Consider the following 7969-nt stretch of genomic DNA (forward strand, 5'->3'; position numbering starts at 1 on the left):
TTCCCTGGCTCTGGTGAATCCTCTCACCCTCCTGTGCTTCTGACTGTACCCAGTGCTTGTGTAAATAAATAAATAAATAAATCTTTAAAAAAAAAAAAAGAATCATTATTAAATCAAATCTGAGTAATAAAAGATGAACAGGAACTCTTTCAGAAAATGGAATGACATTTGCAAAGATGCAGAGGTGATACTTTGCATTTTCAGGAAATGAAAAGTGTAGTGGACAGCAGGGAAGGAAAGATGCAGGAAGAACGACAAACAGAGGCTAAAAAATCCAGTATTTTATAGACTATTTCAGAGATGATGGATTTTTATCTCAACTCATAGAAAGATTTCAAAGGAATAAGAAGAAAACACTATTTTTTAAAAGTTCACTCTGCTACCAGAAAGCAAGAACAATACAAAGCTGTAGTAAATAAAATATCATGGTATTGTTGCAGGATTATGCAAGCAGCTCAATAAAGCAGAGTCCAGAATCATTCCTACAATTAAAGAAATTGAGAATCTACTAAGGATAGAATTTTAAATCAGAGGATAAAGGACAAACTGTTGAGTAAAGTCTGTTAGAATAATTGATCTTATAGCTAAATCATGGTCTTACCCTGTGTATTGACTACACACCATGCACCCCAACCATCCCTAGATGCCCCACAACCAGAACACGCAGAGGAGCCATCAGAGAAAACCCTGCTCCATCCAGAATCCACAAGGCCTCAGGTGCTACACACCAACCAGTAAACACCCATTACAGTGGGAGATGAGGACCTACATACAACAAAAGCCCCAACTACAGCAGGGCAAACCCAAAGCAAACAATGGGGGGAAAGAAAAATACAAATAGCCAAACAAAGTCCTCAGGGGAGCAACACACCACAGAGAGTCTTGATCTTTTTGGGCGAGAGAGAATGCAGAAACCACAAAGGACAAAGAATGACCCATTTGAAATTTAAATTTTTTCTATCATAAAAGACAAATTTAAAAAATAAATGGTATTGTTGTAAGAACTATTTTCAAAATATATAATAAAAATGTACCCAGTTCAGCCTATAAAACATTAAATCTGAAGAGATTTACAGTTTATAAATCATATACAGTATTATATAGCAATGCTATTTCAATGAAAATTGAAATGGAATTTTAAAAAAAGAAAGAACCCATTACAAATATCAAACAAGACAAATATATGACATACACTGGAAATATGTGAAAAGATGTTCAAACTCACCATATCAAGAACATCAAAAAAATTTAAAGATGATTTACCATTTTATCTCATCAAAATGCTAAAAACATATCCACGGCTAATCCCTTGATGGAACTGGAAGCTGGTATAGTTTTGGCAAGGGAAATTTGGGACTATTATATTGATATTTAAATTGACCTTACAATTCCAGTTCCAAATTTATCTTACAGAAATACATATATACAAGTTGCTAGGGGAATAAAAATACCACAGATGTTCACTGCAGCATTGTCTGTTGTGTCCAGAAAGTGTAAACAGACTATATATGGTAATTGTTAAATAAATTATGGTATATTCATAGTAAAAGGATAGGTAGATCTTAATATGCTAATGGTAGACTGGAGTGTACTGCTATGAATGGGTCTATATAAAGCATATTGAGTGATGCAACTTATAGAACAATGAAGCTTATCACATTCACACATGCATACCCATATACAGATCTATACATGGATAAGCACAAAGGAAAAACTCTCAAAGAATCAAAGAATCAACATCAAACATGCAAAGAGAGTATAAATACAGGCAAGGGACAGGGAGTTAAAAAGAGCAGAATGATTACTTTTCACTTTACATTTTTCTTAATTATTTCAGTTTTTAAGTGTACGCATTTCTTTGAAGTTTAAAAACTTACTCTACCTGGGAATAATGTACTAGGGATTCATATCTGACTCTGGATAGACTTCTCCCATCTCATGTGCCAAGTGAAACACTATTCACTTTTCAGCACCCATCTATTCAGTATTCAGGGCCCAATTCAATCACTGAAATATTTCTTGATGTTTAAGTCACAACTGCTCCAAACTTCAAATAAGAATTCCTAACTTCATGAGCATGGGGTACTTGGGTGACTACAGACAGCCCTCCCATTCCACAAACACCCAATGTCAGCCTCTTATTTGTACATCTATAGGACTATGAAAGTACAGAGCTTTACATTGCATTACAATCATTTCTCAGACCCACCAGAGAACTTACTCATCTGAGTTCTGGGCATTTAGTAGAGAGCATATGAAAGAGAATTTTCTCAGCACAAATGGAACTAAGAACAAAAAGCAACTAAGAGGAGTCATCTCTGACTTTCACCCTTTCTTCACCTAATAAGTGGTGCAGGAATGTGAGCCATTTCCATAATTCATAAGCATCCTGTGAGATACAAGGTTATTTTTGAATTTGTTTCTCTTGTAAGAAAAGATTTTCTCCCTAAAATTAGATTGTGAATCTACTTCCAAAGTCACTAATCAAATATAAGTTAAAGCTACTTAAAAAAGGGAGAGAAAATTTTAGAGCACTAAAATCATTAAAAATAGGTCACCGAGAGCTTCAATAAAACTTCAGAAAAGGTTCCAATAAAAAACAGGTATTCTCATTAAGAAGCTGTAAAGTAATCCTGCTATCAAACAGGAAAAAAAATCACATATGCAAAAGCAGCAAAATATAGTCTATAAAGTCATTTAATGAAGCAGAAATTTGTATCTATGTCATATCTAATGCTCTTCTTGAAAAACCTCGGCATATTCACTAATTATGAACTATATATTATACACAGTTATTATGGGCATTATTCAGCAATAGAAGATTTAAAGTTGGTTGTCTCTTTTACCATAGTTAGCAAAGAAATATTGGCACATATATGATCTGCTTAAATAGGTTAGAAAATAGGAGGGAATTTACTAACTACCCCTTTAATTATGCAAACAGAGTTTCCATAATTCTGAAACTGAAATCCATGACACCCACAGATTTCCCTATAATCTTGCTGTAAATAGTAATTACAGTGTTCATAGTAGAAAATGCTATATTTTAGGTTGCAAAATAGTCCCTATTATTATCTCCTATATTAAGTCATTTGATAAGTGTCTGAAATGTTTCTAGTAAGGTGATTTTTATATTTTTTGGAACTCATATTTTCCTTTATTTTCATGAAAACTGTAAGAAAAATTTGTTCAGCCATTTTCAAATTAAAGGACAATGGGGAAAGAAATTTGCTGTTGAACTTTATAACATTATATTTAGCAAGTCCTCAGTGGGTTGCATAATCAGTTCAAGACTATGGATTAACAATCAAAGGGAGTTCAGACACTGACCTACATTAGAGAAACCCTATACACACAACCAAGAATTCATCATCCCCAGAGAACTGAAAGCCTTCAGGGTAACCTGCTAGCTAAGCAGCACATGTCCCAATATCATAGAACTAGGACCAGGGGGGAAAAACCACCCTAAAAGGAAGCACATTAAAGGTGAGAAAAACAGAAAGAGTCCTACATAACCCAGCATTAGTTTTCAGACACAGATGACAGTAGCACAAGCAATGATAATTTAACTACTTTGCAGTTTTTAAATCTATGTCAATTTTAGGAAATATTTTCTGGGCATTATGCTCATCCTCAGGCTGTTAAACAAACAAGTTGCTAAAATTAATTGAGTAACATCAGAAGCAGGATAATTTCAACTATCTTGAGCTCCAAACCCAAATGTTTTATAATCACATCAATACAACACGGATAGGAAGTTTATCATACTGCCACCAAAATCTGTATTTCCTATCTCAGTGAACAGACCCTCTATCTACCCAATTGATTGCTCAAGTCAGAAATTTAAGCATCATCTTTAATATTTCCCTCTTCTCATCTTACATATTTAATCATGTCTTTCAAATTCCTTAATTCAGTCCTTTCTCTTCATCCCCACTATCACCAGCATAAATTCAGATCACCAAAATCACTACCATGGATCTAGAGAGAGATTCAGAAGAAAACTCATGTGTCTTAAGACCCCTTCTAGGCTCATCTGTCCAGTTTTGTTTTTTTTTTTTTTAATAGAGGCATGTTTTTCTTTATTATTTGTTTGCTTGTTTGTTTTGTTTATACATGCACTGGGTACAGTCAGAAGCGCAGGAGGGTGAGAGAATTCACCAGAGCCAGAGCGGGGAGCAGAGCAGGCAGAAGGACCCAAGTACACTGCTGTCATCTGTCCAGTTTTGCAGTCAAAATTTTCTATTCTTTTTTCCTAAAGAATAGAGAGGATCCCAAAATATATCAACTGCAACCTCTATAAGACCTGTATCTTCTGTGGTCTAAATTATTGCAAAAGTCTCCAGTCATGACCCAGTTTTCAATCTCATGCTATTCCAACCTCCACTAAGCAGTGCAGAAGTGCTACTTCTAAAAAACAAATATGACCATTTTCTTCCATTGCTTAAAAACCTCCAATAGTGCCATGTTTCTCTTAGGATTTAGTCAAAACTCCTTATCAGGACTTAGGTTTTATGTAATCTACATACACTTTATGATCTACACACAACTTTTCCAACTACTTACTAGAGAGCCCATATTTTCCAGATATACTAAAGTATTCCCCATTCCATCCAAGGCTTGCCATTCTTTCTTCCTAAGATAGAGAACCAGATCTTATTTTGCCAACACCTGGAATTATTGTGTCTCTTAGTAGGCATCTCATAAATATTGACTGAAGGAATACATTAATGAGTAATAAATGCACTCTACCACTGGCCCAAGCCTAGGCACAGTGATCAGAAATCCAGGAAAGATCAATCTAGCAAGGAAAGCACTGATTGATAAATGGGGATAAATTGCAGTTGGCTTCCAATATTCATGAGTAATTATTATACTGAGAGGTATTTTGATGACTCATATAATAAGAGAAAGAGTCACTAAATCCAACTCTAACATGCTCTTTCCTTTAGAAATATCCATTTCTTTCCAGTTTCCGATTGCTAGGAATGTAATACCTGATATGGCAGATGTTTCCTAGCTGACATTGTCCTACCTATTGAAAAATGAGGATATGCAAAAAGTTTCCAATCCAGGGTCTGAATACAAGTGATCCCATCTCTTCCCCCCAAGCTACCAAGTATGGATAGATTTATTTTCCACTCATTCACCAAAATATAATCCAGAAAAATTCAGTTTTTCCTCATCGATGTTTCCCTACCTCCACCAAGTATATTCTTAACAAGTTGCTAAGACAAAATGTTTTCTCCAATTAACAATACTTACTTAGTTTTCATCCCCTGCTAATATAATTAATATTATAATTTTATCCCCTGCTAATGTAATTAAAAATAATATAATACTTCCAGTAACTAACACCACAAATTTTTCTATATTCATTCATTAAAAAAATCAATACTGAATACTTTATGTTTTAGGCAATAGACTGCAAGTTATAAAAAAGAAATATATATTGCCCCACAGCCTTTTCCTAGATAGGGAAATAATTTGATAATGTTTTATTTCACTCCATAAATTCTGGAGATTCTTTTATATGGTTACATATTTTCTTTTTTTTAGCAAACCAACCTCATTTAATTATACTAATTTATAATTGAATTGTTAAATTCTTAACATGAACCTGATTTTTTTATTTAAATATTTTATTTTATATAATTCTTACATCTTTTTTCATCTTTGCACAATGTATGCATTTTCATTTTGGTTATATTCTCCATACAATTGCACCTCTACCCTTATTTTGACTCTAGTCCTTCCTTTCCCCGCCCCTCTCCCCCTCCATAGTGTGTCTCTGGTTTATAGTTGCTTGTTGATTTTGATTTTTACTTTGTATTGATTAGTCTTTTTCCTGGTCTCTTATTTAGGTTTTCTAAATTCCTGCTATGAGTGAGACCATCTGGTATTTTTCTTTTTCTTTCTGACTTATTTCGCTGAGCACGATCCCTTCTAGCTCCATCCATATTGCTGCAAACTGCATATGTTTATCTTTTTTGATTGCTGAGTAATATTCCATTGTGTATATGTACCACATCTTCTTGATCCAGTCATCTATTTTTGGGCATTTGGGTTGCTTCCATAGCTTAGCTATTGTAAATAGTGCTGCTATAAACATAGGGGTGCAGGTGCCCTTTGGAATTACTGTGTCTGTGTCATTTGGGTAAATACCTAGGAGTGGAATTCATAGATCATATGGAAGCTCTATGTTTAATAGTTCAAGAAATCTCCACACAGCTCTCCATAGTGTTTGGACCAGTTTGCACTCCCACCAGCAGTGCAGGAGAGTTCCTTTTTCTCCACAACCTCGCCAACATTTGTTGTTGCTAGTTTTTTTAATATGTGCCATTCTCACTGGTGTGAGATGGTATCTCATTGTAGTTTTGATTTGCATTTCCCTGATTACAAGTGATGTTGAACATTTTTTCATATGCCTGTTGGCCATTTGCATTTCTTCTTCAGAGAAGTTTCTTTTTAGCTCTTCTGCCCATTTTTTGACTGGATTATTTTCTTTGTTGTTATTGAGTCTCATCAGCTCTTTGTAGATTTTTGTGATCAGTCCTTTATCGTTAGTGTTGTGTGCAAAAGTTTTCTCCCGGTCGGTGGGGTTTCTCTTTGTTTTTGTTATTGTCTCTTTTGCTGTGCAGACGCTCTTTAATTTTATGTAGTCCCAGCTGTTTATCTTTGCCTTCACTATCACTGCTTTGGGTGATGTGTCTGTAAAGATGTCTTTGAAGTGCATGTCATGTAGTGTTTCGCCTATATTTTCTTCTATGTATTTTATGGTTTCATGTTTTATGTCTAGTTCTTTAATCCATTTCAAGTTGGTTTTTGTGCATGGTGTGAGGTAGTGGTCAAGCTTCATTCTTTTGCATGTAGCAACCCAGTTTTCCCTGGCTACATATTTTCTGAGTAAATGTTCTAAATGTACATATTTATGTATAAATGAATAAGATAAATTTGAGTATTCAGATTAAGATTTAACTAGGTAAATAGGCAGATTAGAGAGATTATGAAAAAATCATTTGAGTATTATACTCACATGCTTATTAAAATACCACATACCTACACATAAATTAGATTAAATGACTTAAAGTTTTTAATCATTGAATTATTATAGCTTTTACAGACCATGGGGCAAGCCTTCCATAATTTTAGTATTTTAGTCAATGTTTTCTTGATCTTCTTGCTTTTGTATTCTTCTAGGTGAATTTAAATATGATTTGTGAAGTTCCAAATATCATATTGAGAATTTGTGTGGAATTAAACCAGATCTATACATTAATTTGTAAAGAACTGGCATTTTAAACCTTACATAGTGATCCATGAGATTCTTAATAATGATGATTAATAACATTCTGCTGCTGTCCATACTTAATGTATTGAAATCTCCAGATCTTAAAAAATATTAGCATAAAAAATCTACCCACTTATCACTACTTACCGAAAAATATAAAAAGGGGGTGGATTCACACTATCTCTAAATAATGCACTAGTTTAATTTTATATTCCTACACCAAAAGTAATATCAGATATGTGACAGTATCAAAGATTAGAGAAAGTCATACTTAAACAGAATTTAATGGAAGCAAGCATTTTCCACCTTGCATCCTTTTCATAAAAGATGCTAAAAGTCTACTAGTACTTCATTCCCAATCTCAATAATTGTGGGCTACTTACTTAATACAAGAATGGAAAATATTTAAAGTATTTGATACAATGGCCTCGTAACTCTGAGAAATTATGAAGGAAGAATAAATAAAAACAGTTAGATAAAGCACAGGCAGATAAGAATAAAAATTACCTACTCTGCCTTAGTAGCCTTCATGATTTTGAATGGATGCAAAGTGAGAAAGTAGAATATATTGACTGTGTATACCTTGAGAGCAGAGATCTCTTTATTCTAACTCAATTTTACATGCAGAACATGACCATGTAGAGTCAAAGCAAGGGGATTGTCCAGAAGGGTCTGCCA

The sequence above is a fragment of the Talpa europaea genome (genome assembly GCF_964194135.1).
Source record: "Talpa europaea genome assembly, chromosome: 7".
NCBI classification, from domain to species: Eukaryota; Metazoa; Chordata; class Mammalia; order Eulipotyphla; family Talpidae; genus Talpa; species Talpa europaea.